General features: G+C 41.0%; 1 long non-coding RNA gene across 1 annotated transcript; it reads right to left on the reverse strand.

Moving 5' to 3' along the window:
- Positions 1-3,479, reverse strand: LOC142605661 (uncharacterized). Its single transcript, XR_012839098.1, has 3 exons — positions 3,180-3,479; positions 561-614; positions 1-227 (listed from the first exon to the last, which is right to left on the reverse strand). It is a non-coding gene; the product is annotated as an uncharacterized LOC142605661 (long non-coding RNA).
- Between the last annotated feature and the right edge of the window lie 8,776 nt (positions 3,480-12,255).

The following is a 12,255-nucleotide window of genomic DNA, read 5'->3' on the forward strand; positions in this document are numbered from 1 at the left end:
ATTCATAAACAAATCATCCATTCATTTCCAACCACATCCATAAAAAAAATCATCCATACAATCTACAAAGGAAATAAAGAACCATTATACTTTTAAAACCATTGAACCGAGTTGTTCACAAAATAATTACAACCATTTATGTATAAATGATGTCTTCTCATACTTTACAAAAAGTGATATGAGTTCAAGTTGCACCACAAAAACACTCTTTGCCACCAATCTCAAATCTGCACAAGTATAAAGAAAAATACATTAATACTCTATCTATTGAAAGAAGCAACTACTTGTACAAATAATCACAAGATTGCCTAAAATTCATCTAAATTTGATACATTGATATTACTATCATGGATCCAACTTAAAAATAAAGTTTGATACAAGGAATATGTTGCCCAACATGTTAAAAGTTTCAATATCACCAGTGTGGCAAACACTAAGCTTATACTGAAACTCTACTAAGTGATCTATTTATAGAGAAGAATTCAAATATGCCTTTAATGGCTTCAAAGTTCATTATTCCTTTAAATTGCTCCAAAACAACAAAAGATTAGAGAAATTACCAATAACAACAAAAAACTTATAGTCCAGTCCATTTAGATTGCAAACCTATATCCCTGATAAGATGTACAAAAAAAAAAAAAAGAGTCATAACTATTAGTAAGACAATGCCAAAAATGTCCACAGAAAACCCAATTACATAATGTAACTAGTTATGCTATCTAAATCACACAACCGAATGAAAAAGTACTAACTGTACTGCACAAACATGACCCAAACAACTAGAATCAAATAGAGATAGAGACAAAGAAATATAGTACCTCAACAACAAAATAAAGAAAATCTAGAGAATATCCAAGAGGACCTAAACCATTTGCAACCAAAAAATGTTTGTAAGACCTCAAAATTCCACAAATATCCAAGACAATGAGAGGTTAATAAACATTGCTTATTAGGTAGGAAAATAAAATGCTAACCAAGGTGTGTTCTAGTTAGTAGATGAGCTCCCCCACCGCCACAAATGTCATTGAAACTCTTGCTCCTCAAAAATTGTATGATGCTAGCTATTTGAGTATTTTGCAAATATTCAATATAGAGTACTTACTATATACTAAAGTCACTTGCCCTTCTCTTTTTGCTTTAGTGCACTAGTACACTACAAATAATTTTAAGAAAAATGAATCATAGATTGTAATAAGATGTGCATGCACATATCAAGTAATAATGATACATGCGTGTGTGTGTATGTGTATATATACATACATACATATATATATATATATATAGGTGATTAACCATAAATTAAATTAATTGAAAATTTTAAATTTAGGTTATGTGGACTGTGTGTAACTACTCAATTATGAGCATGACTACCACTACCCCTACACGTGGACAAGCCCCCAATCATCACACCCGTTTGAATTGCAAGTAGTCATTATTTTATTTTGTGTTAAAGACTTAAAGTTACTACAATGGAAGGCAGTCCCAAAAGTGTAGGGCTTGTGGGACTCTATGACTCTATAATCTATTTGCCTTTCTTTTTGAGAATGAACCCAGGTGCACTTGCACCTATATATCTTTTCATTTTTCCCATTAAGCACAAAACCAAAGTACCCTTATTAGCAAAAGTTTCTAACAGCTACTTTCTCTCTTTTGAACCTTTTCATTCAAACAAACTCAACTGTCAAAAAAAACCCAATAGATCAAACCAAAAGAACCAATAGAGCAAACCAACAGTTGAAATTTGAAAAAAAAAAAAAATTACAATCCAATTGTAAAATTTAACAGTTTCAAAAAAAATATTTTACAATCCAAAGTACAAGGGTACCTTCACTGAGTGTTTCATCTTTATCTTAAGCTTTTAGATGTAATAAATATAAATATAATGTTATATAAGTAGGACAAAATATATGATAAGTTATGCATTTTACCAATTCCAAACCATTTTCCAATCAAAAAAGTATAAAAGAAATATTGGATCAATCTCAATATTTATAAAAATAACTGTCAAATTTTGTGTGTATCTAACATTTTCTGTACCCACTATAAATCTAACCAATAAAATATTAAAATCCATTATTAAGCACAACCTGGAACTGTCCTATCTAGCTAGTGTCCCTACAAGTTGAAAGCTATTGACACAATCCCATGTACTTATTTAAGAGTTTTCTTTTTTTACTTTTTCCCCTGAGACCTGTGCTTTCATTCAACAAAACCACGTGTAAGACATTTGTTATATATTGCATTAAATTAATGCTTACAACCATATGAATCTTCGAAATCTTCAAACTTTTTGGATTTACATATAAATGGGACTAGACTGAAGTGGAAGGCAAGTGTTGCGGCTTCATATGCTTATTTTTGAGTCACATGGATTGCCCATACTTGAAAGATAAATTAATTAAGGTTCTACAAAATTTAATTCCATGCTTATCAAGCAGTGGGACTTGAATACGGAAAGCGTATAGCTCCCTTTCATAATCATCACGTTGAATGAATGTGTTAAGACTCTTTCATTCACAAAATAAGTAATTTCATTATACAGTATTCATGTGTGTGTGTGTTGTTGGGACGTACAAAAATCCTCAGCTCCCTCAGCTTTTTAAACTGATACATAGCAGAACAAAGCATATAACATAAAAATATCAAAATTTAAGTTTCCTTTCGAATTCCCTCAGCTTCCTAAGCAACCAAACAGAGACTAAAAATTAGCCACTACTAAATTATCCAGCAACATAAAAATCATGCATGTCCAGTATGATTGTCCCCAAAATTTCACCTAAAAAACGTTGCACATTTCACCACAGTCAAAATTTAATTTTGAAGAAACTAAAATTTGACAAATTCCTCATCTTTTTAAACTAATACATAGCAGAACAAAGTATATATAACATAAAAAGATCAAAGCATTCATTTCCTTTCGAATTTGCCCAGTTTCTAAGCAAATAAACAGAGACTAAATTTTTTTTAACTAATACCATTTCTCCAGCACTCCACTGTTTGGCTACTCAGAAAAATGAAAGGAAAAAAAAACATTCACATGGGTTTCGATCAAAGCCACCACCAACGCCAAAATTTGACACACATACAATTGGGCATCATACCCGGCCATCCTCAATGGAAAAACTTTCAGATGGGTTTCGATTGGGATGAATAAACTTTGGGGGAAAATCGAAGCATACCTGAAATGGGTTTCCTTGCGTCGGTGAAATCGACGAATGAACTCTCCTCTTTACTGAAAATTTCGCAAAGAGAAAAACAATTCGTACAAATAGAGAGAGGATTGGTGAGAGAGAAAGAGAGAGAGGATCTATGAGAGAGAAAGAGAGAGAGAGAGAGAGAGAGCTTACCGATTGATGAGGGAGGCTAAGAGGCGTGAGGTTTGTGTGTATTTGGGTTTTGTTTAGGCGTGAGGTTGAGAGTTTTTTTTTTTTTTTTTTTAAGAAGGTGGGAAGCTGAAACTTGAAAGGCTAAAAGGTGGGTATTGGGTTTTGTTTAGGCGTGAGGTTGAGAGTTTTTTTTTTTTTTTGAGAAGGTGGGAAGCTGAAAGGCCAAAAGCTGAATAAAAATAATAATTTTGAAGGCGCTGAAAATTGGGCATGGGCACCGCGCAAAAAATTGAGAGCGCGCTATTATATTTGGTGACAAATTTGGAATTTCGTCACCCAAGTTAGGGCTTTGGTGATGCAAATAAATATTTCGTCACCAATTTGAACATTTTTAGTGATGAAATATTGATTTTGTCACCCATTTAAACTATTTGGTGACGAAATCTTCTTTACCTCACCTAATGCTAACATCCAGTGACGTAATTGTTTATCCTCACCAGATTTCGTCACCATAGCCCACTTTTGTTGTAGTGCTTGATGCTAGGGTTTCTGGGGTATTTATATTGGTGTAGGGTTATCATTCCTGCCTTGGTCAGGAAACCTTTTCCTTTTAGGATAATACTTCTTTTTACTCTCCATTCCTTTTTGAGCTCTTTTCCATATAAGAGTCTTTTTATTGTGGTCAAACGTGTAACGCAAGAACTCCCAGTGTGCACGCTTGTGTGGAGATAAAGCAAAGCCACGTCAAACATATCGTGTGACGTACAATTAAGAATTTATGACAACTAATCATACTGGACGGATACCAAATGTTGGATCCGTCCGGTATGTATCCTTGCGGTATCAATCCGTCGACCACACTCCGTCGTTCTTTTTAAAGAAAGATCTGTCTCATACTTTTATCCTCTTCAGTTGCCCCCTCACTCCTTGAATCCGTCGTTAAGTACCAGACGGATTCATGGAGTGGAAGTCGTCCTTATGGCAACCTATTGAGACATGTCGGTCTAGGCATATTTATGACGAAGGACACGTGGCCAGTATTTATGACGAAGGACACGTGGCCCTTATTGATTAGCTGTTCCCCTGAAACAAGGTGTCCCTTCGTATTCCGTGCCCCTCTTTCTATAAAAGCCTGCCTTTTTTCCTTCATTCTCGTCCTCCTATAAAAGATTTGCAATTAGAGCGCATCCGTCATTTATATTGTGCATTCGTGTCGTCTTGCTAGACTATCCGTCACTTCATATCTACTCGATCTCGATCCGGTATGTGCTCTGAACCCTTTTTTTTTTATTTTTTTTTATACACTTTCTGTAGATCCGTCAGTGTCTTAGGATGTACCGTCATCTATGTAGGTAATGTCTAGTGCGTCGAGTAATCAATCGTTTGTCCGCGAAGGGGCGGGCTACGATGAGGGATTCCAGTCAGGTCAAAGAGATCCTGACACTTCAAGTGAAGAAAGGATTCCATCCTCTACCTCTCCTTCCCTAGATGATGAAGGTTTGGAGACTGATAGTTTAGAGTCGTCAAGTGATAACTTAGATGGTGTCAATCCCCCCGTAAAATCTGTGATCGATCCAGACGGTCTTAGAGAGTTCGTCATGCTACCGCTATGGACGGTCAATGATTTTAGGTCCACAATCACAGAATCCCATTTCAAAACACTTAGGGCCAAGTATCAAATTCCTGACAGCGTCCATCTCCGTCTCCCCCACAAGTCTGAGAAATGTTACTACAGGGGGGTCGACGGTGTTGGGGTCTATGAGCAAGCATTGAAGGCAGGGCTCAGATTCCCTTTGAGTTCTCTCCACCATCGACTGCTTCAATATCTTGGCCTATCCGTCACTCAAATCTCCCCAAACGCTTGGAGGGTTTTCATAGGTGTGGAGGTCTTGTACGGGGCTATGTCCAACGGTGCAAGAAGGTTGACGGTGGAAGAATTCTTCCACTGTTATCGTCCTATGGAGATCACTAAGTCAAAAGGAATGTACAGTTTCGTAGCTAGGAGCCCGTTGTTGAGGCTTGTCTGTGATACACCCGACTCCAATAGGGATTGGAAGAGTATGTATTTTTTCTTGGAAGGGGACGAATGGATGTGTTGTCTAGGGGATGACACATATATGCCCGTCGACACCACATGGGGCATAATGCCTCCGTCGGGTATGCAATTGATTTTAGCTCCCGTCCATTTAAACATTTGATTTTGTTTGGAAGTTAGTCTAACCGTCTTTTTTGTAGCTCTGGATCGTCCACAAGTTACTTTAGAGGAGTGGAGCTTCCTGGAGAAAATTTTCAATAAGACGAAGCTTGAGGAGAGGACGTGGGCTCAACTAGTCAGCCTCGACACACTCCATTGGTATTGTGACGGCCCCAAACCCACTTCTGCCACCCGTCGCTACGACAGCAGAGTTCGCAAACGTAAGCCCGTCATAAACTCTTTCCGTCTTTTTTACTTATGCTTTTCTAACATTTCACATCCGTCTTTGATGTGCAGAAATAGACATTGCCAAGAGAAGAGCCTTCATCAAGCAATAAGCAGCGAAGAAGAAGCAAGAGGTCGGTCAAGCTAAGGGGACGGTTCCATCCGTTCCATCAAAACGAAATCAACCGGAGAAGATGGACCGTTTACCGAAGAAGCAAAAGACAACCCCAGAGCCCGTCGTAGCGTTGGAGGCCGAGAAACCACCCGTCAGGCATGGAAAGGATAAAGGTTTGATGAAAGGTCCAATTCATACCGGTGAGAAACCACCCATCCTACTTCGGGAAGACTCAGGATATGCCCTGGAGAGACTCTCGTCCATCATGACGGCTGACGATTATGAGGACCTTGGCAACCACACAACGGAGGCGATGGGGGAGACATGCCTCTTCACTATTGCACAGGTACTTTTTAACTCGTCCTCATGCTTTTGTAACCTTCCTTTTCATCCGTCGTTTACATATTGTTGTATTTTGCTTTCAGGCCATGCTAATGATGAAAGGGCTAATGGGCCGTTGTCTCAATCACGAGACAATTATGGACCGTCTTAGGAAGAAGAATAAGATGATGGAGGACGAGCTCCACTACCTAAAGACCTAGAAGATCAACATGGACAAGAAGCTTAAATGCTCGGAGCAGGTTAGAGGTGAGCTGGAAAAAGGATAATGAGCAATTGCGTCAAATTTTAAAAGACAAGGAAAAGGAGCTGACGGACACCAAGACTCAACTCCACGATGCAAAAGAAGTTGCGGTCCAGGATTATCGTGACTCTGACCTTCTTTTGGCAGAGCTTGGGAGCTTCTTTGTTGACGGATTCGACGACGCCATCCGACAGGTTAAGGCTTCGTACCCGATCTGGACGTGTCCTATGTCTCCATCGACACTCAAGGGCAAACACTTGCGCAATCCGTCCGTTCAGAGAGTACAGATGATGTGTTTTCCGTCACTGCTCCAACTGACGAAGGTCAAACTCTCCCTCCAAATCAACCAGACGACACTCAAAAGATTGAAAATACTTCCCCAAAGCATCAGTAGCAGTTTTTTTTTTTTATTTTTATTTTTTATTTATATATATATATATATATATATATATATATATATATATATATATCATGGTCAAAACTTTAACCGTTGTAATTTTTTTTGTTAAACCGTCGTATTTCAATTGTGAACATTTCATCTTATGAAATCTTATTAGCTTATTCGCTTGCTTTTTTATCCATTGTGTATTTTTAATTTATTGCTGCATGTAATAATCTAATTATGTCGCGGGGGTCCATCCAATTGTGAGTTGAATGCAATGAAGACATCTTTCATTTATGATGTCAGTCCGTCTCACAATTTAACTTGTATGTTTCTCCCTTTAGAGGTCGTTCCATCCATTTTATGGACCGTACACTATGTGAAATAATATAATAACAATCCTTGTAGGTTGATCCGTCCACTGTGTGGACAATTCTTATCCATTTGGGTGATCCGTCCACAATGTGGACTTTAGTAGATATCCGTCCACTTTGTGGACTTAGAGATCCCTTCATTATGTGGACTTGACATAATTTTTTATTCCTTTTTGGATGATCTGTCCATAATGTGGATTTTAATAGAGATCCGTCCATTATGTGGACGATTTTACTTTTATCCATTTTGGATGACCCGTCCACTTTGTGGACTTTAGTAGGGGTCCGTCCATTGTGTGGATTTAGTAGAGTCTTATCCATTTTGGATGATCCGTCCATTATATGGACTTAGTAGGGGTCCATCCACTTTGTGGACTTTGAGATTTTTATCCATTTTGGATGATCCGTCCACTATATGGACTTAATAGGGGTCCGTCCACTATGTGGACTTGGTAGATTTTTATCCATTTTGGATGATCCGTCCACTATGTGGACTTAGTAGATGTCCGTCCATTATGTGGACTTAGTGTGGATTCGTCCACTTCGTGGGTGTAGTAAATTTTTATCCATTTTGGATAATCTGTCCAGTATGTGGACTCTGTAGATTTTGAGCATAGTACATTTCATACGTAAAAACTCTTCTCATTATGACATACCGGTAGACTATATTGTTCATGGAAAATAAAAACTTGACTCTAATAAATAAAAACTATGACTGTTTAAAAATAAACTGGAAAGGAGGTAGATGTTGTCTATACCCCTCGACTACTGGTAGTATTTCTTCAGGTGCTCTGTGTTCCATGGATGGCTCAGTTTTCTTCCGTCTAACGTCTCCAAGTAGTACATTCCCTTCCTATGCCATGAAATGACTCTGTACGGTCCTTCCCAGTTAGGACCCAGTTTTTCCTTGGGAAGCATCCTTTGTAGCACCGAGTACTTTTCGTAAGACCAGATCTCCCACCTAGAAATCCCTGTGCCTGACCTTGGAATTGTAATGTTTTGCCATCATGTCTTGGTATCGCGCTAGTCTTTGTGCAGCTGCTACCCTGACTTCGTCTATAAGGTCGAGTTGTAAACGTAAAGCTTCGTCATTCTTGCTTTCATCGTAGCTTTCCACAAGGTAGCTTGCTAATCCTACCTCTGCTGGTATGAGGGCCTCAGTACCATACGCCAATCTAAACGGTGTCTCTCTTATCGGTGTCCTCACCGTTGTCCTGTATGCCCATAAAACACTTGGTAGTTCGTCCGGCCAGATGCCCTTTGCCCCCTCGAGCCGGGTCTTGATAATCTTCAACAAGGACCGGTTCGTGACTTCAACTTGTCCATTGGCCTGCGGGTGGGCGGGCGATGAGTAATGATTTTTGATTCCAAGTTGAGAACAAAAGTCTCTGAAGGTGTCGTTGTCGAATTGTTTCCCGTTGTTTGAAACGAGCACCCTTGGAATTCCATATCTGCAAATAATACTTTTCCACACAAAGCTACGGATGTTTTTCTCTGTGATAGTAGCCAGAGCTTCTGCTTCCACCCATTTGGTGAAGTAGTCAATACCAACCACCAAGAACTTCAGCTGCCTTACTGCTATTGGGAATGGACCCATGATGTCTAACCCCCATTGTGCAAACGGCCATGGAGCCGTCATTGGGGTAAGTTCTTCCGTCGGTTGCCTAATGAGATTGCCAAATCGTTGACACTTGTCGCAAGCTCTAACGTATGTATGGGCATCCTTTTGCATTGTTGGCCAGTAGTATCCTGCTCGGAGTAGCTTGTGCACTAGAGACCTTGATCCAGAATGGTTTCCACAAACCCCTTCATGGATCTCCCTCATCACGTAGTCTGCTTCTCCACGACCGAGGCATCTTAGATATGGTCAGGAGAATCCTCTTTTGTATAGGACGTTTTTAATCAAGACGAACCGGGTAGCTTTAACCTTCAACTTCCTTGCGTCTTCTTTGTTATTGGGCATCTTTCCTTCCTTGAGATACACCATAATTGGAGCCGTCCAACAATCCTCATTGCTTACCTCCTGTATGCTAATGTCATCTAATAATGATGAAAGCTGGACGAAGGACAATACCTGTTCAGGGACGATCATTGGTTCGGCCGAAGCTGCTTTTGCGAGTCGGTCCGCTTCTTGGTTCTCCTCTCTTTGTATTTGAATCATCGTGAATTGGAGGTCACTCGTTCGACCCTTCACTTCCCCAAGGTACCTTTTCATCCTCTCATTCTTGCAACCATAGCTCCCATTAACCTGACTGGCCATGATTTGAGAGTCAGAGTAGACGACCGCCTTCTTAGCTTCTGCTGCTATTGCGAGCTTTAGTCCCGCAACCAGGGCCTCGTATTCCGTTTCGTTGTTAGTAGTGGTGAAGTCCAGACGGATCATGCATTCAATCTTGTCTCCTTCCGGGGTGTGGAGTACGACTCTAGCACCCCCAGTGTGCTTATTGGAAGATCCGTCTGTATGAATTCTCCATATGGGTGTCTCTTCTGCCCCTTACTCCTTTGCGGTAGTGAATTCGACAATGAAGTCTGCAAATATCTGTCCCTTTATTGCCGTCCGTGGCTGATATTGGATATCGAATTCACCTAGCTCGATTGCCCATAGCATCATCCGTCCAGCAGCTTCAGTATTACTCATTGCTTTTTGTAAGGGTTTGTTTGTCAGGACATTTATGGTGTGTGCTTGAAAGTATGGCTTGAGCTTCCGAGCCGCGGTCACAAGGGCAAACTCAAGTTTTTACATCTGAGGGTACCACTCTTCTGCTCCTCTTAGGGCCCGACTTATAAAGTATACGGGCTTTTGTACCTTTCCTTCTTCTCTAATGAGAGTTGCACTGACGGCGGCTGAGAAGACGGCAAGGTACAGGAACAATTCTTCTCCCGGCATAGATGGGCTAAGCAATGGCGGAGCGGAGAGATATATCTTTAACTCTTCAAAGGCCTTCTGGCATTTGTCCGTCCATTCGAATGATCTCTTTAGTGTTCGGAAGAATGGAAGGAATTTTTCCGTTGCTCTTGATACGAACCTGTTCAATGCCGCTATCTTCCCGGTCAAGCTTTGTACCTCCTTTATCGTCCTTGGAGGAGTCAGTTCCATAATTGCCTTTACTTTCTCTGGGTTGACTTTAATGCCCCTCTAGGATACCATAAACCCTAAGAATTTTCTTGCGATTACTCCGAACGTGCATTTGTTTGGGTTCAGCTTCATTTTGTATGCCCGAAGAGTATTGAAAGTCTCTTGGAGGTCCCTCAAGTGATCAGACACCTTTACGCTTTTTACCAACATATCATCGACGTAAACTTGCACATTTCTGCCAATTTAGTGCGTGAACATCTTGTTCATCAACCTCTGATATGTGGCTCTTGCGTTTTTAAGCCTGAAAGGCATTACCTTATAGCAGAAAAGCCCTGACTCGTTATAAACGAGGTTTTCTCCTGATCAGTCTTATCTAATTTGATTTGGTTGTAGCCGGAGAAAGCATCCATGAAACTCAAGAGTTCATGTCTTGCAGTGGAGTCTACCAGGGTGTCAATGCGTGGGAGCGGGTAACTATCCTTAGGGCAAGCCCTATTCAAATTTGTGAAGTCGACACACATTCTCCACTTCCCGTTAGCCTTCTTGACCATTACTATGTTCGCCAACCAATCAGGGTAGTAAACCTCGCGTATGAAGTCTGCTTCTTGTAGCTTCTGTACTTCTTCTGCTATGGCTCGATCTCATTCGGGGGCGAACACTCGCTTCTTCTGTCGAATAGGACGAAAAGAGGGTGACACATTCAACCTGTGAACTATGACTATTGGATCTATCCCTGGCATATCCTCGTGACTCCATGCAAAAACATCCTGGTTTTCTTTTAGGAATAATGCGAGCGCTTGTCGGACTGTTTGGCTGGTGAAGGTGCCAATTCTGGTTATTCGGTCGGGCCTTGAATCATCCAGTTATACTTCTTCCAACTCTTCTACTGGTTCGGCCACTATTCTCTGTTCCTCGATGTTCATTGCTTGTAAGTGATCATCCATTTCCATCATGGCGATGTAACATTCCCGTGCCGCCACCTGATTTCCCCGCAATTCTCCAACTCCGTATTCGGTGGGAAATTTGATCATTAGATGGTAGGTAGAGGTGATAGCCTTCCATGCATTGAGGGTGGGCCGTCCAAGGATGGCGTTATATGCTGAAGAGCAATCAACCACGAGAAAAGAAACATCCTTGGTTACTTGTTGTGGGTAATCTCCCACCGCCACAGACAATGTGACGACGCCTAAAGGATAGACCCTTGTTCCTCCGAAACCAACAAGAGATGTATTTGCTGGGACTAGTTGTTCTTTAGCAATTCCCATTTGCTGGAATGCGGGGTAATAGAGGATATCTGTTGAGCTTTCGTTGTCTACCAAAACTCAATGCATGTTGTAGTCCCCTGCCCGTATGCTGACCACGAGCGCATCGTCGTGTGGGTGGTGAAGGCATCGCGCATCCTCTTCCGAAAACCCGATGCTGGGGCTATCCCGTCGTGTTGCTTTTAGTGAGGGACTTGTCGACTAGACGCTTTGAACCGTTCGCAAGTATTTCTTTCTGGCCTTTTTGGACGACCCTGCAGAAGTAGTGCCCCCTACAATCATCCGTATATCTCCAACAGGTGGCCTGGGACGCTCATTTTCCCGTTGGGGATTCTGTTCCTAGGGTTGATCCATTCTCTCCTTCCTCACGAACCTCTGTAACCTTCCTTGCCTGATAAGGGCCTCAATTTGTTGCTTCAAGTCATAGCAGTCCATCGTATCATGGCCATGATCGCCATGAAAACGGCAGTATCTATCTCTTGGCCTCTTGTTCGGATCTCCCTTCAACTTGCCAGGAAACGTCAAGGTTCCTTCATCTTTGATCTGCATTAACACTTGGTCAATTGGGGCTATGAGGGGGGTGAAGTTCGTAAATCTTTCCGTAGGCGGTTTGAGTCGTCGATCTTCCCGTCGTTCTCTGGTCCTTGCCATTTTTCGTCCTTTGTCCTGTTGTGTATCTTCCTGTCTTTCCCTCTTTTTGGGCTTGTCCTCTCTGAAG

The sequence above is a fragment of the Castanea sativa genome, chromosome 8 (genome assembly GCF_040712315.1).
Source record: "Castanea sativa cultivar Marrone di Chiusa Pesio chromosome 8, ASM4071231v1".
In the NCBI taxonomy this organism is placed as follows: Eukaryota; Viridiplantae; Streptophyta; class Magnoliopsida; order Fagales; family Fagaceae; genus Castanea; species Castanea sativa.